Genomic DNA, 26,544 nt, shown 5'->3' on the forward strand with positions numbered 1-26,544 from the left:
AATCATTTCACTCACTTCATATACCTTACACTCCAATTTGAATCCAGTCGCAGTAGCGTCACACCGATTCGTGTCAGCTCCTTTAGTAATTCCATCTCATTCATTTCCATGCTCCACAGTCAGGTTCGCTGTCAGCCGCAATTTTGGCACAACGATTTGTACCTCTGTCATGGCAATCATTTTGGTCATTACATTTCACATACCAAACACTCTGATTCTAATCCAGTCCCTTTAGCAGCAATTCGTTTCGTGTCGGCTTCATTCGGTTATTTCATTTCGTTACGGCACCCCGATTCATGTCATCATCACTTCAATCTTTCAGTGGTCTTATTTCGTATATTGTCTGTGTAGCACTAACCCCTGAAGGAGCTGCTGGTTAGTTTTGGGCTTACCGTTACCTCCTGTTTTCCTCATTGTACATCTAGGGGTTCCCGTGGTAGGTAACATAGAGACTGACAACAGATCCACTTGAATGGATTTTATTTGTAAAAACATAGAAAATGAAACAGTCTCTTGAATTGGGTTCAGAGGGTTGGAAAGGGAAGTTCAGGTACTCTTAGTATCAAAGTCAAATTTGTTGAAGAACTTGCTTACTTTGACTGCATCCAGAGAATAGCCATTCACAACTGGATGATCCTTCAGGTTGGACAGTCCTTCTCTCACAAGGCCTAGCAGCCAACAAGGTGCTTACTCAGGAATAGTGATGGACGAACTTCCGACGGGACGTTTCGCGAACGCGGCCGATAGTTCGCAAACCGGAACGTTCGCGGCGGGCCCCATTGACTTCAATGGGAGGCGAACTTCGCAAACCTACAGGTCAAATTTGCAGCCACAAAATAATTAATAGCTATGCAAACATAGTCCCACCACATGGCCAATGACATAACACATGTATGAGGTGAATCTGGGATCGACAACTACAAGCATTCTTTTTTTATATGGGAAATTGTTGTGACAATTCAGGACTGTGGAGAGCATGAAGGCAATGGAGGAGAGGGAAGGTCAGGGTAGGCAAAGAAGAGGGTGCAGGAGATGATCACCAGCAGCGTGACATACAGCAATGACACCTGCACCGTGATAGAGTCATCTGACAGCAGCACCGTGATAGAGAGCACTGACATCAGCAGCGTGACATAAAGCACTCACACCAGCACCGTGATATACAGCACTGACAGCAGCACCGTGATAGAGAGCACTGACATCAGCACCGTGACATAAAGCACTCACACCAGCACCGTGATATACAGCACTGACAGCAGCACCGTGATAGAGAGCACTGACATCAGCAGCGTGACATAAAGCACTCACACCAGCACCGTGATATACAGCACTGACAGCAGCACCGTGATAGAGAGCACTGACATCAGCAGCGTGACATAAAGCACTCACACCAGCACCGTGATATACAGCACTGACAGCAGCACCGTGATAGAGAGCACTGACATCAGCACCGTGACATAAAGCACTCACACCAGCACCGTGATATATAGCACTGACAGCAGCACCGTGATAGAGAGCACTGACATCAGCAGCGTGACATAAAGCACTCACACCAGCACCGTGATATACAGCACTGACAGCAGCACCGTCATAGAGAGCACTGACATCAGCAGCGTGACATAAAGCACTCACACCAGCACCGTGATATACAGCACTGACAGCAGCACCGTGATAGAGAGCACTGACATCAGCACTGTGATATACAGCACTGACACCTGCACCGTAAGCAGCCCCAGAAGGAAGTCAGCATAGCACAGGGATGGTGGGAGCCCCTCATAATGAGCATAGCACAGGGATGGTGGGAGCCCCTCATAATGAGCATAGCACAGGGATGGTGGGAGCCCCTCATAATAAGCAGCCCCAGGAGGATGTCAGCATAGCACAGGGATGGTGGGAGCCCCTCATAATAAGCAGCCCCAGGAGGATGTCAGCATAGCACAGGGATGGTGGGAGCCCCTTATAATAAGTAGCCCCAGGAGGAAGTCAGCACAGCACAGGGATGGTGGGAGCCCCTCATAATGAGCATAGCACAGGGATGGTGGGAGCACCTCAAAATATGCACAGCAGAGGTACAGCCCCAGGAGGAAGTCAGCACAGGGATGGTGGGAGCCCCTCATAATAAGCAGCCCCAGTAGAAATATGACACCGCTCAACCTCTTCAAAGAGGAGGGTACGGGCATATAGTACGGTGTGCTTTTTTTGGACAAGGAAGTGAGGCAAATGAAGAAATAAGGTCTCTGTGCTCGATTAAAAAAATTGTTTATAGACATATACATGGTCTACTGGTCACATGTGTTGAATTCCTCCGAGATCCATGCCTCATTCATTTTTAGAAATGTGAGGTAGTTAACACTGTCGTGAGCTAGGCGAGTACGCTTATCGGTCACGATCCCCCCTGCTGCGCTGAACGTCCTTTCAGACAGGACACTGGATGAGGGGCAAGCCAACAGTTCGATTGCAAATTGGGCAAGCTCTGGCCAGAGGTCAAGTCTGCCCACCCAGTAGTCCAGGGGTTCATCACTCCTCAGAGCGTCCACATCGGCCGTTAACCCAATGTAGTCGGACACCTGACGGTCTAGGCATTCCCTGATGCTGGATCCGGATGACACCTGTCGATGGGTCGGCTGAAAGAATGACCTCATATCCGAAGTCACCAACACATCTTCAAAAGGCCTCTTCTTGCAGGCGCTGTTGGATTGGTACCCGCAACTCCTTCTCTGGGAGTGGGAATTGCTCCTCTGCCAGCGCACGCAAAAGCAGAATGCAGCATTTCTCGAAGCAAGGCCTGGAAGTGCTGCATTCTGACAGCCCTCTGTGACGGCGGTAACATTTCCGCCATTTTGTGTTTGTACCGGGGGTCTAAGTACGTTGCCACCCAGTACTGGTCCTTGACCCTTATGCTTTTTATACGGGGGTCCCTATTAAAACACTGGAGCATGAAGGCCCCCATTTGCAAGTGGAAGCGGTGTGGTGGCCTGGCTCCTGCTCATCATCCAGGATAATGTCGTTCTCTTCATTCTCCTCTCCCCATCCACGCACAACAGGGATCCCAGAAAGGTTTAAAGCATGCTCTTCTTGCTTCTCCTCATCCGCCCCGGCACCATCCTCCTCTGACTCCTCTTCAGACTCCTGTTGTTGACTTGTCTCAGATAGAGTAGCCCCCCTGGGAATTCATCCAGCATTGCGACTTCCTCATCTTCCCGCTCCTGCTCCTCCACAGCTTGATCAATGACACGACGCAATGCACGCTCCATAAAGAATGCATAAGGTACCATGTCACTGATGGCGCCATGGCTGCGACTGACCAGTTTGGTGATCTCCTCAAATGGGCGCAGAAGTCTGCATGCGTCGCGCATGAGCAGCCACTGGCGCGGTGAAAAAAAACCCAGCTCCCCAGAACCGGTTCTGCCGCAGAGTTCATACAGGTAGACGTTAACTGCACGTTTCTGCTGGAGCAGCCTATCAAGCATATAGAAGGTTGAGTTCCATCGCATCGGGCAATCGCAAATAAGACGTCTGACCGGCAGATTGTGTCGCCGCTGAATGTCAGCAAGGCGAGCCATGGCCGTGTAAGATCTTCTGAAATGGGCCGAGATTTTCCTTGCCTGCCACAAGATGTCCTGGACCCCAGGGTATTTGACAAGGAATCGCTGCACGACCAAGTTTAAGATTTGTGCCATGCATGGCACGTGCGTGATTTTGCCCTGTTTCAATGCGCTAAGCAGATTGGCACCGTTGTCACACACCACTTTACCAATTGTCAAATTGAGGGGTGTTAGCCACTAATCTGCCTGTGAACGCAAAGCTGAAAGGAGTGCCGGGCCAGTGTGGCTCTTGGCTTCCAGGCACAACAGACGCAGCACGGCATGGCAACGTCTCACCTGGCATGTCGAATAGGTTCTGGGGAGCTTGGGCGGCACAGCGGAAGAGACGCTAGCAGCGGAAAAGGAGGAGTCAGCTGAGGAGGAGAGGGAGGAGGATGGAGTAGGAGGAGGAGGAGAAGAAGAGTCAGGCCTGCATGCAATCCGTGGCGGTAAAACCAAATCTACACGGGTGCCACGGGTTACATGCTTGACGGCCGTCAGAAGGCTCACCCAGTGGGCAGTAAAAGTGATATACCTTCCCTGCCCGTGTTTGCTAGACCACGTGTCTGTGGTCAGATGTATCTTGGCACCGACACTGTGTGCCAGAGATACATTCACTTGCCGCTGAACATGGCCATATAGCTCTGGGATGCCCTTCTCTGAGAAATACTTCCTTCCTGGGACCTTCCATTGTGATGTTCCAATGGCCACAAATTTGCGAAAGGCCTCCGAGTCCACCAGTTTATATGGCAGTAGTTGGCGGGCTATGAGTTCTGACAAGCCAGCCGTCAACCGTTGGGCAAGAGGGTTATCCGGCGTCATCATTTTTTTTTTTACGCTCGAACATTAGGCCCACGGAAGCCTGCCTTTTTGCAGAAAAACGTGAGCTTGGCGTGATGGAAGGTGGAGTGGAGGACAATTGTGAGGAGAGAGGAGAAGGAGAAGTAGAAGACGAGGCTGGACGGTGAGAGCCTGCAGTGCGGCTTTGTGTGTTCCGTTGCTCCCACTGGGCTCGGTGATGGCTGCTCATGTGCCTTCTTAAGGCGGTCGTCCCTAGGTGAGTGTTGGGCTTACCGCGACTAATGCGTTGACTGCAAAGATTGCAGATGGCAACGCTATTGTCAGCAGCGGACACGTTAAAAAAAGCCCACACTGCGGAGCCATGTGCCGGTGTCCTGGGAGCGCCAGATGTGACCGTACATGGTCGATGACTCGCTCCTGATACATTTGCAATCTGCTTTGTCCCTCCTGTGCAATGTAAGTTATTCCTGCTTCTCCTCCCTATCTGCTGGTCCATATCTCCCTCTGAACTCCCCTCCTCTTCCTCTCTTGTGGGCACCCACGTGACATCACTAGACATGTCATCATCAACGTCACCTTCCCCACCGCTATAAGTAGAGATCTCGGAGTAGGCAGCAACACCGGGGACCAACCTCCTCCTTGGGCTGATCTGGGTACTGTCGTCAGACTGCTGAGTAGCGGTTGTTGCTACCTCCTCTTCCTGATCCAATACCAAGAGTGGCTGCGCATCAGAAATGTCCTCTTGATATGAATCGGAAAATAATTCCTGTGACTCAAGCGGAAGGTATGTGGTGGTGGTTGTAGTGTCTTTGGGAGTGCACATAGCAGAGAGTGAAGAAGAGGGTGCAGATTGAGAGGATGAGGAGGGTGCAGAAGAGTAAGGCTGAGCGAGTCACTCAACCAAGTCTGGTGCGTCCTTTAAAGTAATTGAACGCACCTTCTGCAACTTCCCACTTTGGCTCAAGCCTGTTGCTCCTGCCCTACCCCTACCACCCTTGCGGAAGGGCCTGCCTCTTCCTCTGCCTGTCATTTTTTAAATGACCCTGTGACAAAACTCTCAGTCCCTATACCGATGAAGGACTGCTGCAGTATAGGGCAGCGGTCAGCAGTAGTGCACCTCAACCCTATGTATTGTGGACCAATACCAGTCCTTATAGAATGGCAGACTGTACCTCACTCAACCCTATGTACTGTAGTACCCTATACCTTACCAGTCCTTATAAGGACCTTTGTGGACCATGTAGGTTGTGTGTGAGTGATTAGCAGACAAAACTCTCAGTCCCTATACCGATGAAGGACTGCTGCAGTATAGGGCAGCGGTCAGCAGTAGTGCACCTCAACCCTATGTATTGTGGACCGATACCAGTCCTTATAGAATAGCAGACTGTACCTCACTCAACCCTATGTACTGTAGCACCCTAGACAGACCAAGTTACCAGTCCTTATAAGGACTTTTGTGGACCAAGTAGGTTGTGTGTGAGTGATTAGCAGACTGTACGTCAGTCCCTATACCAATGAAGGACTGCTGCAGTATAGGGCAGCGGTCAGCAGTAGTGCACCTCAACCCTATGTATTGTGGACCGATACCAGTCCTTATAGAATGGCAGACTGTATCTCACTCAACCCTATGTACTGTAGTACCCTATACCTTACCAGTCCTTATAAGGACCTTTGTGGACCAAGTAGGTTGTGTGTAAGTGATTAGCAGACTGTACGTCAGTCCCTATACCGATGAAGGACTGCTGCAGTATAGGGCAGCGGTCAGCAGTAGTGCACCTCAACCCTATGTATTGTGGACTGATACCAGTCCTTATAGAATAGCAGACTGTACCTCACTCAATGCTATGTACTGTAGCACCCTAGACAGACCAAGTTATCAGTCCTTATAAGGACTTTTGTGGACCAAGTAGGTTGTGTGTGAGTGATAAGCAGACTGTACGTCAGTCCCTATACCGATGAAGGACTGCTGCAGTATAGGGCAGCGGTCAGCAGTAGTGCACCTCAACCCTATGTATTGTGGACCGATACCAGTCCTTAAGGAATGGCAGACTGTACCTCACTCAACCCTATGTACTGTAGCACCCTAGACAGACCAAGTTACCACAAGTGGGTTGTGAATGATTAGCAGACTGCAGCAGAAGGGCAGCAGTCAAGTATAATATTCTTTCTATATTTGGAAGAAAGAATATTATACGTGTACAAGCCTATTACCATACCACTGATACCAGTCCTGAAAAGAACCTTTGTGGAACTAATAGTAACAGCTACTGATTAAACTGACCCTCACTGCATCACACACTGCTTCCTGCCTGTCCCTATATAAACTGCCAAAACAGATTCTACTGGAACAATAACTGGAATAGCACTTTTGCGGACCTGATAGTAACAGCTAATGATGATGACTAAACTGACTGTCCCTACAGCAGACACAGCGTCCTGTCCCTTTCTCTAAACTGACAAAAGACACTCAGGCTGCTGCAACAATCACTAGCACAGCACTGCCTATCCTGAACTACACCTAACACCTATACCAGTCCTGAAAAGAACTTTTGTGTACCAAATAGCTAGCGATTTGGGTCACTGTAATCTCTCCCTGCTCCACACAGCAACCTCTCCCTATAGTGACAGAAGAAAGAATGTAAAATGGCCACCGGATCGGGTGTATTTATAGGTTAGGGGGAATGTCCAAGTGTCCATGTGCTGTAATGTCTCAATTGGCTGTCCTGTACCCCATGATGGATGTGTCATCATAGGTCAAAGTTCTTTTACACAGTAAACGCGGAAGTCCACCGGGCAAACGGCGCCAATAGACCGCGAACAGCCGAAATTTGCCGCGAAACGACCGCCGGGCGAACCGTTCGGCCATCATTACTCAGGAACAAGTCTCTGCCACAGACGTTGTTGTAGAACGTACAAGATAATGTCTCTGCCACAGACGTTATTGTAGAACGCATAGGAAACTAAGCTTGAAACACTTGTAGGATACCTGGTTCTTTCAGCCAGCTTGGTGATATCCACAAGACCGGATTCTCTTGGTTACTTCAGCCCTTTCAGGCTCTTGCTAAGAAAACCATCCCTTACGTGGTCTCCATCTGAAGAGTCCTCCCCTGGAATGCTTAAAGTCACTGGGTCTCTCCCGAACCAGAGACGGCACCCAACCACCTCAGAATCCTACTTTTAGTTTCCTTTGCCTCAGGCTAGCCAGCCCCGAGACATTAAAGTCAGGTGGATCCGCACCCCAGGCCATAGCCTTCCTGGGGGCTGGTCAAGAGGACCAGGACCATGAAGTCAGTACCTCATTCTGGACCGGAACCCCGAACCACATCTTAAGCACCCTCTCCCAGAAAGCACAGCGAGAGTGTCACTCCCACTGGGCGGGCTGCGAGAGAGAGTAAAGCACCTAACCAGACCATAGTTCCATGCCTGCCAGAAGAGACAGTGCCCCCTGTGGCCAGGCTAAACATCTCACGGTCCAGTCAGACTGATGCTGAAGTCTAATTTAGATAATTGTACCCAAACCAAACTGCAGTTTAGGAAACTTTAACTTTATAAAAATGCACAGCGTGTGCTCTTCAGGAGCCGCCGCTACATCTGTCATGTTCTCCTTAGATGCAGCAGTCGCTTTGTGTCGGGTCAGTCGTACATTTTTCATTCCGTCTCATAAGCTCTACAGTTGTTCGGTGTCGGTCACCTCAGCGACTCAATGATTCACTTTTAATTAAGATCACTGTATGATTCGTCACGTCATTAACGGACACCTCACAGTAAGGCTCACCCTATGATCCAGTTCGAATCCAGTCACAACACGACACATCAGCCTACATAGCTTCAGACCAACTGTTCTCGAAGCCGTTTTCCTTCAAATTCTATTCATGGTTTCAATTAGTTTGTTTAACCATCATTCGCCTCCCAACAAGCTTTCCCTTGCAGTCGCCATAAACGCATCTCAAAGTCGCACAACCCGGGCACTCATTCACCTTCTAATGGCATGTAATTGAGCCACTCACCATTGCCCATCTGTGATTTCTCCTCTAGGTTAGTTGTGTTCAGGTAGTTCCCCCCTGCACCAGGTTGGACTTTATTACCCCAGATAAAAAAAAAACGGAAAATTCCTATCAAAATACTTACCGTAATTTTCCTTTCCTGATGGACTCCATGGCAGCAACGTGTGGGTTAAGTCCCGCCTCCACTACCCTATAGGACACTACTCCCATAAATCTTTGCTCCCTGCCCATGGCCGTGTTCGATAACTAGCCTACTCCAGCCATTTTGGGAGGGAACTCCTGCTGCCATGGAGTCCATCAGGAAAGGAAAATTACGGTAAGTATTTTGATAGGAATTTTCCGTTTTCCTGACAGACTCCATGGCAGCAACGTGTGGGAAATAACTCGCCAAACACACTCGGGTGGGCAAAAAATGCTGAACAAAAATTTATTTAACACTGTCCACCGACAGCACCTTTAAACCAAAATCAACAGAAGATAAACTGGCAGGTTCAACACAATAGTGAGCCATAAATGTATGAATGGATGACCAAGAGGCAGCCTTGCAGATAACCTCAGGAGCCACATGACGTGAAGCTGCCCAAGAAGTAGAGAGACTTCTCGTGGAATGTGCCGTAACCGCCTCAGGAGGAGCCAAGCCCTTCTCATTATAAGCCCACTGGATCGCCTGAACCACCCACGTGGAGATGGATCTGACCGAAGCCCTAAGGCCTTTGCTTTTACCATGAAAAAGAACAAAAAGATAATCTGATTGCCGGAAAGAAGCTGTCGCCTCCAGGTAACGTTTCAAGATAACTCCCATGTCGAGAGGATGAAGATCCTGACTCCCAGCCGAATTAAAGGTAGGAAGGGTAATGTCCTGATTTTCGTGAAAGACTGAGGTAACCTTTGGGTTCGAACCCAGCATTGGCACTAGGACCACTCTGTCAGGGAAGAATGTAAGGAAAGGTTCCTTTGATCCTAAAGACTGAATCTGAGACTCTTTTTGCTGAGGATATGGCCACCAAAAAAGATGTCATTAGGGACAATTCTTTGACTGAAAGTGTTCTGTCCAGATGAGAGAAGAAGTCGAGAACTAGCGGTAAATCCCACTTGGGGAACCTAGGTTTCCTCTGTGGTCTAAGTCTAATCGCTCCTTTAAAAAATTGCTGAACCAAGGGATGTTTAGCCCAGGATACTCCAGAAAAGGCCGAAATTGCCGAGACTTGCACACGAAGAGCGCTGACAGATAGGGGAATGTCTAGTCCGGACTGCAAGAAACCCAGAACATTCTGAACCGTCAAATTACCACTGGAGCAAGACCTGGAAGACAAGTGACTTGTGAATCTAGACCAAATCCTCTCGTACACCTGGTTGGTACTTTTCCTCCTTGCACTCATGAGAGTAGGAATGGCCTCCTTTGGACAACCCAGAGCCTCTAACCTTCCCCTCTCAAAAACCAGACCCTCAGACATAGATGGGCCGGGCAGGAATGGAGCTTCGAGCCCTGGGATAGAAGATCAGGTCTGAGAGGTAAGGGAATCGGATCTCTGAAACTGAGGAGCATTAGAAGCGGAAACCATGGCCTGTTGGGCCAATAAGGTATTACAGCTATCACCTCTACTGCTTCTGTTTTGAGTCTCCGCAGGAACTGTAGAATAATAGGAGTTGGAGGAAAGGCGTAAGCTTTGTTGAACCACCATCGATCCGTCAGCGCATCCACTCCGTAGGCCTGAGGATCCCGAAACCTGGAATAATACCTCGCCAGTTTCTTGTTGCAAGGGGAAGCAAATAGGTCGACCTCTGGGGAGAACCACAACGTTAGAATCCACCTGAAAACTTCTTCGTGAAGGGACCATTCGTTGTTGTCCAGACTGACCCGAGACAGAAAATCCGCTTGGACGTTCTGCGTTCCTGGAACATAAGTTGCTGTAATGTTGACCAGGTTCTTCTGAGCCCAAGACATGATTGGCTCTACCTCCTGAAGAAGGGACAGACTCCGAGTACCTCCTTGTCTCCTTATATATGCCACTGCTGTTGTGTTGTCTAGTCTGAGTAGGACCGAGGTTCCTAAGACCAGATGACGAAAGGCTAGGAGCGCCTGGAAGGCTGCCCTCAATTCTAGGATATTCGACACCATCCTCCTGGAAGGAAAGTCCCAGGTGCCCTGTGCTACTTCCGTCAAACAGTGGGCGCCCCAGCCCCTGTTGCTGGCATCCGAAGTTATTGTTACCCATGAGATGGGAAGAATGGAATGGCAATTGAATAGGTTCTCCTTCCGAAGCCACCAGAGCAGAGAGATTCTCATTGAAGATGTGATCCGGATAGGTTGCGTCTTGTTGCCTAGCCATTGGTGAAGAAACCCTTTTTGGAACGGTCTCATCTTCCATTGGGCCCACTTCACCATTGGAATCGTGGCCACCATGGTGCCAATAATTCTCAGGCACTGAAGAGCCGGAAGATGGGAGGCTGAGAGGGCCGGACGAATTCTGTCTCGAATTACCACTACTTTCTCTTCGGGTAATGAGATGGTACCCCTCACTGTGTTGAAGAGTGCGCCTAGGAACACAAGAGACTGGGAAGGAATTAACTGACTCTTTTCTAGATTCAGGATCCAACCGAACTCTTGAAGAGTGGAGATAACCTGACCCCTGTGCAGTAACAGACGGTCTCTGTCCTGGGCTAGCAGCAGAAGATCGTCCAAATAGTGGTGAAGACGAATTCCCTTGGTTCTCAATAGAGCCACTACGGCCAACAACACCTTTGAGAACACTCGGGGGGACGTTGAAAGTCCGAACGGGAGATGTAGTTTTCCTACTGAAAATCGCAGAAACTGCTGAAAATCTTCTGCCACAGGGACATGAAAGTAAGCGTCCTTTAGGTCTATTGAAATCATCCAGTTTCCTGACTGGACTGACTGTTGTATTGTAGACAAGGTTTCCATCTTGAACCTTTCCTTCTTGATAAAATGATTCAGATGTGTAAGGTCTATGACTGGTCTCCAAGAACCGTTTTTCTTCTGGACCATAAAAAGAGGAGAATAAATTCCTCTCCCTCGTTGATCGTCTGGCACGGGTACGGCAGCGCCTTGAGCCAATAAAGATTTCACGTAGGCCAACAAGATCTGCCTTTTTTCTTCTGTGGCTGGAAATGAAGTGGGAACATACTTTAGTCTTGGGGACCTGCTGAAGGTCCAAGAATGGCCTGAAGAGACCGTTCTGACGGTCCAGAAGTCCTGGATTGAGGCCGCCCAGACATGCCGAAAATGTAGAAGACGAGCCCCCACCTGGCCTATCTGAGCGGGCCCAATCTCAAAAAGATTTGGTTGGTTCCCTCTCTCCTGTCGCACTGCTCTTGGCGGATTTCTTGAAGGATGACTGCCTTGATTTCCATGATCTGGAATATTCCCGACCCGGTCTATAGCTACGGGCCTCCCTGGCCTGCTCTTGATACTGCTTTTTAGGAAAAAATCTCCTCTGGCTTTTTAAACGTCTATCCTGGGGAAGAAACCCGACTTACCACCAGTGGCCCGGGTTATGGCATTATCCAATTTATTCCCAAAAAGGGAAGAACCCTCGAAAGGGATACGGCACCACACCTGTTTAGATGCTGGATCAGCCAGCCAGGGACGGAGCCAAAGGGCCCGTTTGGCAGTTACAGCTGAAAGCATGACCCGGGACACTAGGCGGATGATGTCAATCGAAGCCTCCCCCAGAAAAGCCGAAGCAAGCCGTATCTCCTGGATAGGAGAGTTTTTAGCGACTTCATCCGAAATGTTTCTGAGAGTATCATCCACACCGTCCGTCCAGACTTCCATGGCTTTGGACATTGCCGCTAAAGCCAATGCTGGCTTGCATGCCATACCAGCAGTGAGGTAGACTCTCTTTAAATCGGAATCAATCCGCCTATCTAAGGCATCCTTGAATGAAACTGTATCCTCCAATGGAAGGGTCACATGTTTTACTAGTCTCATTACCGCTGCATCCACGAGTGGAGCTGATTCCAGATACTTGACCTCATCCTCCTTAAAGGGATATAACCTTAGGACTTTTGAGAGCATACTATTCTTTTTCTCAACTTTACTCCATTCATCCGTAATGACCTCACCAAGTTCAGACAGGAATGGAAAGTTAAGACGCTCCCTTTTAAGTTGCTTGAAATACTTCCTTTGTTTGGAAGGATTAGCCACCTCATCTTCCCAGTTCAAAGCCTCTCTGATGGCCTTCACCAAGGGGGAAAGTAAGGCAAAGTCAAACCCCACACAGGGGCTATCTTCCTCAGATTTACTGTCTGAAGCAGCAGCTGAATGGTGGCTTGTTAAAGAGGACTCCCAGAGCTCTTGAGCATGCGAATCCCTGACTGGTGACTGAGGTGATTCTGACTGAGGCACAGGGGTCTGATTGGCCCCGATCCCCTTGAGGGATTCTTTCACCACTTTTTCCACAAGGGATCTTAGTTGCTGGTCCGTACCCCCTCTCTCACTAGAGGCTTTGGAAAAGCAGAGGTCACACAGGGATTTCCCAATAGGAACTTGCGATCTGCATCCCCAGCAAGTATTAATAACAGAGTGGCTGGAATGAGCCCTGGAGGAGCGAGATCGATCCTCGCTACGGCGCCCAGATCTTGAGGGTGAGCCGTGATGTTTAGACTTGGAATATGAGTGCCGGTGGTAAGACTTAGAAGAATCGCTTCCTCTGTGCGTTGAGCTGCGTTGCTGTTCTGATCTAGATGGGCTAGGACAGAGATAGAAGAGACATACAGATAAGGAAAGATAACACACTGACTAATACCGGACCCCCCCCCCCCCCTTACTTCCTCCCCAGACAGTACCTATTATGAGAGGGCTGGCCACATACAGGCGAAGGTGAGTCCATATCTCTAGGGGTTTCCATAAATGCTGCAAAGACATATAAGTAAGGCTGAGGGCAACAAACACACACACGCCCACCCCCTTCTCCCAGAAGGCCACCTACCTCCACAGCAGAAAACCTGGACAAGGGGAAGTCACGTAATAACCTGCAAGCATTCCCAAAGCTTGCAGGCTATTTTCTAAGTTTAAATAAGGCGCCTTAATGACGTAATCACCGCGTCCTGTGTACCGCTACTGCGCATGCGCGAATAGCGTCATTTTGCCGCCACTGCGCATGCGCGAACCAAGCCTCGATCCTGTGCCGTACGCGCGCAAGCGCAGAACGAACGTACTGACGAAGACCCGGAAGAGAGCGGCAGCTGGAACGCAGGCTAATCCGACCGTCACGCCTATACCCACATACACAGACACAGAAAACGAACGGAAAATGAAGGAGAAACGGCAAGAAACAAACACAAACTGCTGCCATGAAAAAGAGGAACAATCTTACCGCTCCCACACGATCGTCTCCAGGCCGAAGGTAAGCACAATACATACCGGACTTCTCAGGGCAAAATAGGTCGCCTGCTATTTAGCTGGGCTATCCGACCGAATGCGCAGCCTGCCTGCCAGTGGCTAGGCTCCTGGCTTTCCTCCAGCGCTTGTATCCAAATGCCCACTCCATACCCTGCTAGTAGCTAGGGCTTAGCGGAGTCATGCGACAATTCCATCCACAGTCGCTCATCGGCCAAACCAACAACGGAGTCATGTGGGAGCAATCTTCAGGTAGAAAGACCGTAATGGGTCCTACGGAGGAGGACAAAAAAAGAACACGGCCATGGGCAGGGAGCAAAGATTTATGGGAGTAGTGTCCTATAGGGTAGTGGAGGCGGGACTTAACCCACACGTTGCTGCCATGGAGTCTGTCAGGAAATATGAATGCATACATGGTGTTCTATAGATGGTATTATATGTCTGCTAGGCTAGCTCGATTTATCCCTTCCTACTCTCCTCATTGCTACTGGGTTTGCTCGTTAGAAGGTACCATGGCCCATATCTGGTGGACATGTCCAAAGGTTTGTAGACTTTGGGTCAGGGTCTATACTCTTTTACGTATCATGCTCCACTCCAACTTGAAGAGAGACCCATATGAAGACATTCTATGTAAACCTATCCTTGAACTTCTCTGCCTGGAATGTCAATTAGCCCAACACCTTTTTAATGCAACTAAAGCCCTGTACACACTATCAGATTGTCTGCTGAGTTTTTCCTTCAGATTTACCAAAACCATATAATATGAGGTCAAACCTTAGGAGTTTCAATGTGTATGCAATCAGGCAGGCCCTTCTACTACATGGTTTTGGTAAATCTGAAGGAAAAACTCAGCAGACAATCTGATAGTGTGTACGGGGCATAAGCTGACCATTGCACAGTCTTGGAAAACTCCTGTACTTAGCTTTGAAGCAGTGAAAAACCGAATGAACGACATAATGGTTAATGAGAAACTAATTTCCCTGGCTTCTGACATGCCCCCCCCCCTTTTTTTTTCTCTTTTCCCTCTTCTTCCTCCCCCTTTTTCTTTTTCCTCTATATCCCCCCCCCCCCCCCCCCCCCATTCACTGCTGCCAACCCATTCTCTTCTTTTTTGTCTTTTTGTGTATTCTCCTCTATGACTCTTGATATTAAGGAGTTGATTCACTACTGATGGTTATAGTGATTTGGGACAAATTGACAGGACTACTTTCTTACTTTTTGCTTTATTCATAATCAATTTGAGGTTGGTATAAGAATGTATGCACTCTCTTATGTTGCTTTTATCTCCTTTATTATTTACTTTATATATGCACAAAACAAACAACATATTCTGGCACAATGTCTGAACTTCATTATGAAGCATTACAATTGTTTGTTTTCTTTTTCTATATATTTTTTTCTTTTTCTATGTTTTTGTACTTTTGGGATCTTCTTTTTCATTTTATGTCCACTGTAACCATCACACTGTTGCATATACTTGTTGTATTCCATTTTTTTATCAATAAAACTTTTGTAAAAGAAAAAAAAAATATGTACATAGATACAAAAAAAAAACCCTGGACTTTCATGTCGCCTCCCACTACAGGTTCTGGTCGTCTGAGCTTTTGACCTAAAAAAACAGGATTTTGCAACTAGGGCACAAGTCAGCCAAGGCCATGTCACAGGCCAGCAGCGAAGACCTCACATCTGCCCCTCTGTCATCCTCTCTGGTTTTAGAGAACGGCAGCATGCAGTCCCTTAGGAGATGGACCATCCCCAGGTTAACAGCGGAACTAAGGCGCAGGGGCATGCCCTTCTCCCCTACATCCTGGAAAGCCGAGCTCTTCAGGCTCCTCTTCCCACCGCCAGCGACAGATGGGCCCAGCACCCAGCAGGCGTCTCTTCAATCCATATCCTTGCCATTTATCAGCTTTACACCATGGTGTCATCATTGTCCACCACAGTCGCTGATGTCCAAGCCAGAGTGACAGTCTTGGAAGGAAGCCCGGCCGCAGCCATCCCTTACTCAGTCGCAGTCCCGGTCCTGACACCCTCTCCGGCAGGTATGACAGGAAAGAGTTCTACTCTCTTCCCAGCCCACCTGGTTCCAGCCAGCATCAAGAAGGGCATTTTGGATGGCAAGGACAGCTTCCCTCCTGATTTCGGCTCACAATCTGGCAGAGAATAAATTATATGCCTGGGGGGATGTATCAGTGGTCCTCAAGGCCAAAGACCCCAGGCTCAACCGCAAACTAACTATTTCAGAGTTCGCGTTGACCTTTGGGATGGTGAGGGATGTCCTGTGCTCAGCCAGCCCCAGCAGGAGGGAAGAGCTGGACTTATATCTCCACACGGTGGTGGACCTGGTCTATAAATACGGGGGGGGGGGGGGGGTCTCATTTTATGATTACCACAGTTCATTCTCGGCCAAAGTGGCAGCCAGGTTCACGCGGTCCCAAGCGGACACTTGGAGCCTCATTGACACAGAGTTGTTCTGCCGCCACTTTGACGGCTTACGCTCACCACGCTGCACTATCTGCCAGTCCTCCACCCACACCACTAACTGGTGTGCCAACATAGCAGTTAGATGCCCTCTCAATCTCCCCTCCACCGCCGGTACAGGTCAGGGCTTGCCAGCCCCAGCGCAGTTGCCCCAGGTGGACAGGTTCGGACGCCCCATTCTGTCAGTAGTGGGAGTATCCATCTGCAATAACTTTAATTTTGGATTGTGCAACTACAGCCAGTGCCATCTGCTCCATATCTGTACCATATGTCATAGGGCACATCCTAAAACCTTATGCCAGATCAAGCAGCTGAAAACGTCCTGACTAGGTCGAGTAGACATCCTATGGCTGGGGTTTTACCTCACCTCACACCCCACTCCCTCACTGGCTGCCTTCCTTATCCAAGGATTTTCAGCAGGATTACATACTGGCCTCATCACACTACCCCACACGACTCATGAGTGCAGGAATCTCTGCTCAACGGCTATCAATGAACAGTCCATAGACCATCTGATACAGGCCGAACTTGGCCGAGTCTTCGTTATCGAACCCTTCATACAGACCCCTTTCACCATTTAGAGAGTTAGCCCTATTGGGCTTGTCAAGGACAAGTTTCCGTTTGGTGTACGACTTGTCTGCCCCTCATTCAAACTCTTCCCACATCCCGAGTTTGAATTCCGTAATTCCTTCAGAGAAATTCTCCCTGAAATATGCTTCAGTCGACATGGCTATTCAGGCCATTATCAAAATAGGCACAGGTGCCTGTCTCTCTAAAGCCGACATATCAGACCCATTTAAGCTTCTACCCATCCAAACGTCCCTGTGATGCTGGCATGGCATTAAATGGAAAGAATCATATTACTTTGGCAATAAATTGACCTTCGGCTCTAAAAGGAGCCCGTAGCTCTGACACCTTCATACAGTCCCTCACTTGGATCCTGTTGCACCAAGCCCAGTGGCAGATGGTCATTCATTATCTGGATGACTTCCTGCTAATCAAACAGCCCGACGTGCACCCCGGTAGACCTAGATAGGTTAAGAGTGATGTTTGGTAATCTCAATGTGCCCATAGCAGATCACAAAGTGGAAGGCCCATTACACTATATCACCTTCCTCGGGCTCAACCTTGACACTTGCTCCATGGAGGCCAGCCTGCCCCACTGATAAACTGACCCGTATCAGGTTAGTTCTTCATGACTTTACCCATGTGCAGGGGTGTACTAAGAAACAGCTTCAGTCCCTCTTAGGGATGCTCAACTTCGCAATGAAAACTATTCCCCAGGGATGATCTTTTCTTTCGCCTCTTGGTCTTCCTCAGGACCCCGATCCTTAGACAAATCTGTTACTGCTGCTGTGTCTAGACTATGTGGGATGAGTTCCTTACTAGAAGGAATCGCATATCCATGTTTATACTGTCACCTGTATCACTGCGGGTAGTAACGGATACTGCAGCCTCCACAGGCTTCTCTGAAATTTTTGGCCATCGTTGGTTTGCAGGGCCATGGCCTCCAGAGATACTCCTAATCCCCGGTTTCATCGAGTCTTCCTCATTGTTTCGAACTATACCCAATCGTGGCAGCCTCTCAAGTCTGGGGCCATACCTGGACTGGACAAACGGTGACCTTCGCCACCGTCAACCAGGCCACGAGCGATATCATTAACAAGGGCAGGTCCAGGTCGCTCCCCATTATGTCCTTCCTACACAGACTGGTACAAATATCCCTGCAGCATCAGTTCAATGTGCAATGCACATACATTCCGGGCAAGTGCAACGTTGCAGCAGATGCACTGTCCCCGTTTCAACTTCATTCAATTTTTTCAGCAGAAGCCTGGAGCCGACCCAACGTCATCTTTATTCCACCTTGGTCTCAGCTGACATTGGATTAAAGCAGCACCTTCACAGCATGACCCAGCTCAATCCTTATCTTGCAACACACTCAAGGCCTACCACACAGCTTGGAATGCCTTCTGAAAGTTTCTGGCATCCTGCCCCGGGGCAACGTCACCAGACACTAAGCACGTACTAGCTTTCATTTCATATTGCCACACACAATTGGTTCTATCACACAACACCATCAGACTACTTAGCCTGCATCCAACACTTCCTGGTCTTAAAGGATCCTGCAAAGCTGTCCTTGTTCACAGCCCATGCGATCCGAGCCATCCTGCGTGCCATTCAAAATCATCAGCACATAGCCAACTCCAAACGCTTGCCCATCACGAGTACCATCTTCAGAGACATGTCGACTATTCTCTCTCATTCACCATTTGGTTTTCTTCCCAGCTTGGTCATTCCAGCGGCCATCTACCTAGCCTACTACAGGGTGTTTTGCGGTCTAGCAAGTTTACCAGTAATAGCCCTGCCAGCCAGGTACCGTCTAGACGTCACCTGGCTTGCTTCCAAGATCATTTCATTCTCCATCTCGCAGTATCCAAAACCCAGCAAACTGGCCCTGAGGTCGACATCCATCTATTCAAGACAGACAACATCTGGTGCCCAGTAGCGATACTCAACCGCCTACTGTCGCTCCTACACAGCCAGTGGAAATCTAGTCCCATACTACCTTTCCCTACCAACCTCTTGAGTGGCTGCTAGTTCATCAAGCACGTCAGGATCCTCCTGCGCATCCCAGCACAGGGTTCCAGACCATATCAAGAGATTAGGTGGAAATCTGCCTGCTTTGCCCGGTACATCCGGAATCCTCAGGTAGAAATTTTGCAAGCATTTACCAAACTTGCTCAGTAAATAAAACTAAACCAATAAAGAGCTTTCACCCCTACCTGAATGTTTTTGCCCCCTTTTTTGGTATACCGACCAGCAGACCAGGGCACAGTTCAGGTCCATTTCATGTTGTAAGTCTTGTGGCATGTTTATGTGTTTCACATACATCCCAGTTGAAGGGCATCGACCATAAATAAGAAGGCCAGTATGGTGGCCTGAATTTATGGGAGGAGTCCGGGGGGGGGGTATTTAAGCAGCCCACTCATCTGTGGTCTTTGTTGGTTCCTGTGAACGATATCCTCCCTCCCATTCCCCTTTTCAGGGAATTTCTCAATTCATTTATCTCCACAAACATCTATTACTTATCTTGGGTATGTCCCCTTTCCTGATCTCTAGCTACCTTGTTACCTCCTCCCATGCTCGCCTTGTAGACTTCTCCAGAGCCTCTCCCATCCTCTGGAACTCCCTGCCCCAGTATATCCGATCAGCCCCTACCCTGTTCACCTTTAGGAGATCCCTCAAAATTCATTTATTCAAGGAAGTCTATCCCACACCCACCTAACAGTCCCCGAGCCACCCCCATCAAATCATTCTCTGCAGCTATTACCTTTTGTAACACGCCCTCCCTTTTAGCATATAAGCTCTATGAGCAGGGCCCTCCTGTACCTTTTGTATTGAATTGTACTGTAATTGTGTTGCCTCCCCTATACATTGTAAAGTGCTACGTAAACTGTTGGCGCTATATAAATCATGTATAACAATAATAATAATATGCTGCCGTAATCTAAGATGTAGTTTATAAATAATACCGTTTATGCATCACAGAGAGTATTTGTTTCTGTGAGATGAAAAGAAGAACAGGATGGTAATATTGTCTTATTACAGAAGAGACATAGCATGGTTTGTCTGTAATAAAGAACCTGCCTGCTCACAGCTTTTATCTTTAGTTCCACTTATGGGCATAGCGGAGGATGTCTGGTTGGTGTTTGAATGTAGGTTTTTTTGGGAAGAAAGGGCTTGTTTACACTAGTGTTACCCTCTGACGAACGATCCGTTATAGATCTGTTTTCTGAGGGCATTTGACAGGCGGTGAGGAGGTGTTATGTCACCTCCTCACTGGCTGTCTTATGAGTAAGTGCTATGGGGTGTGAAACGCGTTACCATCCCTCCTACCTGCATTCCTGCTCTGCATGCTATGGGTTTTTACATATGTTTGTGATATGGATCAATAAAGTTATTACATTCCAGCAGAGTGTGCGGCCATTCAGTTTACTTGTTGCTGTTTCCGAAGGTGAGCAACTTTGCAGTGGATGTTACATGTTCATCCTGCCTGCACCCACCTCGAGCAGTGTATCTCCCAGTTTACCATCTGTTATAACCCCTCAAAGCCCACACCACCATTCCACAACAACTTGCATAGCATGTGGTTGTGGGGAAGTTGCGGTGTTGCCCTATTCAGTTAAATTTGGGGATCATTTTTGCATGATTTAGCATGCTCTATACAGCTGCCTTTGCAACTTAGGGCCAGTGCCTGGGAGGTAGTAAAAAAAAGTATAAACTAGGTCTAAGTTAGCTATCAGATGTTACCTTTCAAATTGACGTGGTGGAAAAGATAGAGACATACAGTATGTATATCAATACACAATAAACCCCTTTCAGGGAGCCTTCCCTGCACTACTATAGCACTAGTCATGCTGTTGCTTAATAGAAATCATTAAAACATTGAACAGGTAATATACCGTAATTCAAATCTAAAGTCCCTGCTTATCTGCTTTTGTAAATAAAAATCTTGTGATCATAAGGGTATCTGATTGGCTTTAGTAAATACTGGACATGACTGCCTGGGCCTGAGCCCAGTCTGTGCATTCCATATGCATGCCTAAGGCATTCTCTTTTAGTAAACCACAGTAAGGCATTCTGCTACATTTCGAGGATTGACTGCTTGTCAGATAAGTTTTCAGCCTTAGTAAATCAGGCTCTGAGACTGTATGCAAAACCTAATTTGAGAAGTGTTTGTTCTGCCAGCCCAAATGGAAAAGATGCCAGCTAGTTATAAGGCTTATGTTTATATAACCATTTTTTGCCAGGGAACAGGATAAGTATATTATTAAATTTCCTCTTACCTGCATTGTGCTTCACTAAATGGAAAAATAAACACTGAAGAAGACAATAAGACCACTTTATAAGAGCTATGGATTCACTATATTAGCTGAGATTCAGCTCTCAGTTGTACTTGTTATTCATAGGCTGAACTGTCTGTGATTATTGTATTAATTCTGCTTTATTTACCTGTACTGTTTCAATTGTCGCTATCACTTGCTCACAAGTTGAAATGAATTGGACAATGGGAGCACCTGCACAGGCTGCTGAAAAGGAAGAGACGGTAGAAAGATAGATTAATTGACTTCTGTCAATGAATAAATGCAGCTTGCTTTAGGCCTCCGGCATACTAGTGTTTTGGCCAATGTGCATCAATTCCCAGCATTTTTGGAGGCACAGGTGCAACGTCCAGCCCTGCTGTCAGCAGTCTGACAGAATCAATGACAGGTTAAAATATGCAGCAGCTGGACACTTTACGGTGTGGTATTCGTGTTTAAGGCTTTGTATACCTTCATGGACATATTCAGAGAACTCTGACACAGAGGGAAATGTAAAGATCGCTATACATCTGGTAAGGATTTTATAATTGATTTTATTCTGCATAATTAGAGATTGAAGATGTTTCTGTAAAAATAATGCCCATTTGCCAATTCTTGGGGGAGATGACTTGGCCTATGTCAAGGTTTCAGGCAGTTGTAAAAGTGAGTAAGGGGTCATTGAGATTTGCCTGAAGTATCTTGTAGATAACTTAAAAGGCAGGGTATGTCAGTTCCACAAGGGTACACTGCTCCTCATACTCAGTAATGCAGCGTACACACGATCAAACAATCGGGTGGAAAAGTCCGGCAAACTCAAGTCCGCCGGACAATCCCCCCGTGTGTAGCCTCCGGCAGACTTTTTTGACCCGAAAGTACGGCGGACTTAGAAAGTAGTTTTGCACTCCAATCTTTCCGCCGGACTCGCATTTTGGCGGGCAATCCGGGCGTGCGTATGCCAGTCCGCCGTACTTTTGAAATGAACGGACTTTTCCCACCCGGAGAAAAGTCCGCTCATTTCGAGCGGGTCTCCAGGTAGGCGGGGCCTGCGAAGGAGACGTCGCTGGCCCTGCCACCTGTTATGGACTTAAGGGGGAACCCCAACGCCGAAAAAATCGGTGTGGGCATTCCCCCCAGGTCCACATCAGACCCTTGTCCGAGCACGCTACCCGGCGGGCCAGGAAAGGGGGGAACGATCGAGTGGCCCCCCCTCCTGAGCCGTACCAGGCCGTGTGCCGTCAACATGGGGGGTGCCTTGGCCGCGCGGCCCCCCCACCCCAAAGCACCTTGTCCCCATGTTGATGAGGACAAGGGCCTCTTCCCGACAACCCTGGCCGTTGGTTGTCGGGGTCTGCGGGCGGGGGGCTTATCGGAATCTGGGAGCCCCCTTTAATAAGGGGGCCCCCCCGGATACCGGCCCCCCACCCTATGTGAATGAGTATGGGGTACAATGTACCCCTACCCATTCACCTGTGAAAAAAAGTACAAAAAAAACACAACACAGGGTAAAAATAGTTTATTGCACAGCTCCGGGGGTCTTCCGTCTTCGGGGGTCTTCTCGCCGCTTTCTTCCTCGCCGCCGGCCTCTTCTTCCGACTTCGGGGGTCTTGTCCCCCTCTTTGGTTCTTCTGCCGGGCCACCGCGCCTTCTTATAGCTCTTTTACAGGCGGTGGCCCGGTCTTCTGTCCCCCTCCCCAAGGCACTCCACCTGTTGAGGGCACATGGCCTGGTACGGCTAGGGAGGGGGGGGCTGCTCGCTTGTCCCCCCCTTTCCTGGCCGGCCGGGTAGCGTGCTCGGACAAGGGTCTGATGTAGACCTGGGGAAAACCCCACGCCGATTTTTTCGGCGTTGGGGTTCCCCTTTAAGTCCATACCAGGTGGCGGGGCCAGCGACATCTCCTTCGCGGGCCCCACCTACCTGGAGACCCGCTCGAAATGAGCGGACTTTCCTCCGCGTGTGTGGGCGAGTCAGTTCACTTCAAAAGTAGGGCGGATAGTATGGCGGACTTAGTACGCCGTATTAGTCCGCTGAAAAAGTGCCCTGTGTGGGCAAGTAGTCCGTTCGGAAAGTCAAACGGACAGTCTGGCGGGAAGTCCGCCAGACTAAGTCCGTCGGATAGTCCGCTATGTGTGTACGCGGCATAAGGGGATCTATGTGTCCCAGAGGAGGGACAATTGGTAATCTGTAAGGCAGTCATATGTGGAGGTGTTTAAGGATGGCAGAGGCTAAAATTATCCTGTTTGGGAGTGGGTAAAATGCATGGCTTTGAGCCATGGGGAACATGAATAACCTCCTAGTGTGGGCATTCCATGCCCACTGTGCATAGCTACATTTTCAAAGACTGGTGTAAAAGGGCTAGGTTCAGAAGGCAATGAAAAGATCAGCCGTGTTTGGTGGTATTTGCGTAAGTGGCTATCGTGAGAGGAAAAAGCCCTCGCAAGGAGGAAAATTCTTAAAGTGTTACTAAATCCACGACAGTAAGTTTGTATATACAGTAAAGCATGCTTGTTATAGTCACCGTGGAACCTAAGGGGTTAATCCTCTGCATTGTGTAAAAGGGATACTTGATCTTGTATGTACAGATCCTCCCCTCCCTGCATCGCCCCCCTGGACAAGTCCGGATAAGACAGAGCCTTTGGTGTCAGGTTGCACATGCTCAGTTAGGTGTGTAGTGCTGGAGAGGTTTTTTTTAATTTTTTCTTGGGAGAGTGCATGTGATCAGCACAGGGCCAATCAGCACTGTCCAGACATGTCCAAACAGAGGGTCAGGAGCCCTGCAGCCCCATATGACAGCTCAGGGCAGTATGAAAACTTCTACAAGCTTCACCAGGAACTGAGAAATCACAAGACTGCTATATACTGCTGATGAAAAAAGGTATTTAGCAGTTTATATTTATTAAAATAATTGCATTTCTATCTTCTGTGTACTGTGGGGAGACCAGATACAGTGCCTTGCGAAAGTATTCGGCCCCCTTGAACTTTTCAACCTTTTGCCACATTTCAGGCTTCAAACATAAAGATATACAATTTTTTTTTTTTTGTGAAGAATCACCAACAAGTGGGACACAATTGTGAAGTGCCACGAAACCTATTGGATTTTTGAAACTTTTTTAACTAATAAAAAAATGAAAAGTGGGGCGTGCAAAATTATTCGGCCCCCTTGCGTTAATACTTTGTAGAGCCACCTTTTGCTGCGATTACAGCTGCAAGTCGCTTGGGGTATGTCTCTATCAGTTTTGCACATGGAGAGACTGAAATTCTTGCCCATTCTTCCTTGCAAAACAGCTCGAGCTCAATGAGGTTGGATGGAGAGCGTTTGTGAACAGCAGTTTTCAGCTCTTTACACAGATTCTCGATTGGATTCAGGTCTGGACTTTGAATTGGCCATTCTAACACATGGATACGTTTATTTGTGAACCATTCCTTTGTAGATTTTGCTGTATGTTTGGGATCATTGTCTTGTTGGAAGATAAATCTCCGTCCCAGTTTCAGGTCTTTTGCAGACTCCAACAGGTTTTTCATCCAGAATGGTCCTGTATTTGGCTGCATCCATCTTCCCCTCAATTTTAACCATCTTCCCTGTCCCTGCTGAAGAAAAGCAGGCCCAAACCATGATGCTGCCACCACCATGTTTGACAGTGGGAGAGGGTGTGTTGAGGTTGATGAGCTGTGTTGCTTTTACGCCAAACATATCATTTTGCATTGTGGGCAAAAAGTTCGATTTTGGTTTCATCTGACCAGAGCACCTTCTTCCACATGTTTGGTGTGTCTCCCAGGTGGCTTGTGGCAAACTTTAGACGAGACTTTTTATGGATATATTTGAGAAATGGCTTTCTTCTTGCCACTCTTCCATAAAGGCCAGATTTGTGCAGTGTACGACTGATTGTTGTCCTATGGACAGACTCTCCCACCTCAGCTGTAGTTCTCTGCAGTTCATCCAGAGTGATCATGGGCCTCTTGGCTGCATCTCTGATCAGTCTTCTCCTTCAGTCTGAGCTGAAAGTTTAGATTTGCAATGGTCTGATACTCCTTCCATTTCAAAATGATCGCTTGCACAGTGCTCCTTGGGATGTTTAAAGCTTGGGAAATCTTTTTGTATCCAAATCCGGCTTTAAACTTCTCCACAACAGTATTACGGACCTGCCTGGTGTGTTCCTTGGTCTTCATGATGCTCTCTGCACTTTCAACAGAACCCTGAGACTATCACAGAGCAGGTGCATTTATACAGAGACTTTATTACACACAGGTGGATTCTGTTTATCACCATCAGTCATTTAGGACAACATTGGATCATTCAGAGATCCTCGCTGAACTTCTGGAGTGAGTTTGCTGCACTGAAAGTAAAGGGGCCGAATAATTTTGCACGCACCACTTTTCAGTTTTTTATTTGCTAAAAAAGTTTAAAATATCCAATAGATTTCATTCCACTTCACAATTGTGTCACACTTGTTGGTGATTCTTCACAAAAATTAAAATTTTATATCTTTATGTTTGAAGCCTGAAATGTGGCAAAAGGTTGAAAAGTTCAAGGGGGCCGAATACTTTCGCAAGGCACTGTATATTGAATGCAGGGTCATGAGTTTAGTAACACTTTAAGTGTGATCCCATGGTAGGGCTCATAGATCAAAGGAGGACATGCCTTTTTCTATAAGACTTGTGGGCTTTAGGGTTGGGCAGGTGCACTGTGGTTTGGTATATCATAGGAGGGGGGGCGGGGGGTGGGATCTGGGGACTCCCCTTAAAATCCATATCAGACCATTTTTTTTATTATTCAGCTGGTAGCCTATTGACAGCTGATGACTCATCGGTTTTTAAGGACGATGCGATGGGCTTCACGGCCCCGCTCCTTAACAACCAGCTTTTACTGCGCTCTGATTGGGCAAAGCTTTGAATGCACTGTGCAGTGTGCAGTGCATTGCAGGGCATTGTCGTCGGGGTGTCTGTGTCAGTGAACACAGTATCCCGGAATAAAGGTGCCCGGGACAGACCTGCAAAATGCAGGACTGTCCCGGGCAATCGGGGACACGTGGTCACTCTAATTACATCACTAGAGAAGGTTTTCTCCCAAAGGGGCCTAACATTTAATTACCACTTTCCCTTTACCAGGCTATCTTGGAAACAGAGTCATCTAGTGGCAAGCAAGTAGTTTGGAATATATACTGTGCTGTATAAACCTGATCAACAACGATTAAAGGTTTTGAAAGAAAGTGTTTGTGGGGATAGTTAAAAACAGGTATAGGAGTTTAGGGAGTATCCATGTTGAGGGTATTTAGTCTCCCAGACCAGGAGATATTCAATTGGTGCCAGGAATCAATTTCCCTAATCTTAACCAGTAGAAGATTATAGCTGAACATATATAAATCTGTTAAGTGAGCAGTTATTTAATACCGCTAGATTTTTATTGGATAAAATATATTATTCTGAAGACTGGAGAGTGAGTTTTGTGCAAGGT

General features: G+C 47.9%; 1 protein-coding gene across 1 annotated transcript in view; it reads left to right on the forward strand.

Annotated features, from left to right (window-relative positions):
- BTC (betacellulin) overlaps positions 1-26,544 on the forward strand; it is a 114,974-nt gene that overhangs the window by 63,960 nt on the left and 24,470 nt on the right. The gene's annotated exons all lie outside the window — the stretch shown is intronic.

The sequence above is a fragment of the Lithobates pipiens genome, unplaced genomic scaffold (genome assembly GCF_037356315.1).
Source record: "Lithobates pipiens isolate NorthernLeopardFrog02 unplaced genomic scaffold, aLitPip1_a1.2 Scaffold_13, whole genome shotgun sequence".
Classification (NCBI taxonomy): domain Eukaryota; kingdom Metazoa; phylum Chordata; class Amphibia; order Anura; family Ranidae; genus Lithobates; species Lithobates pipiens.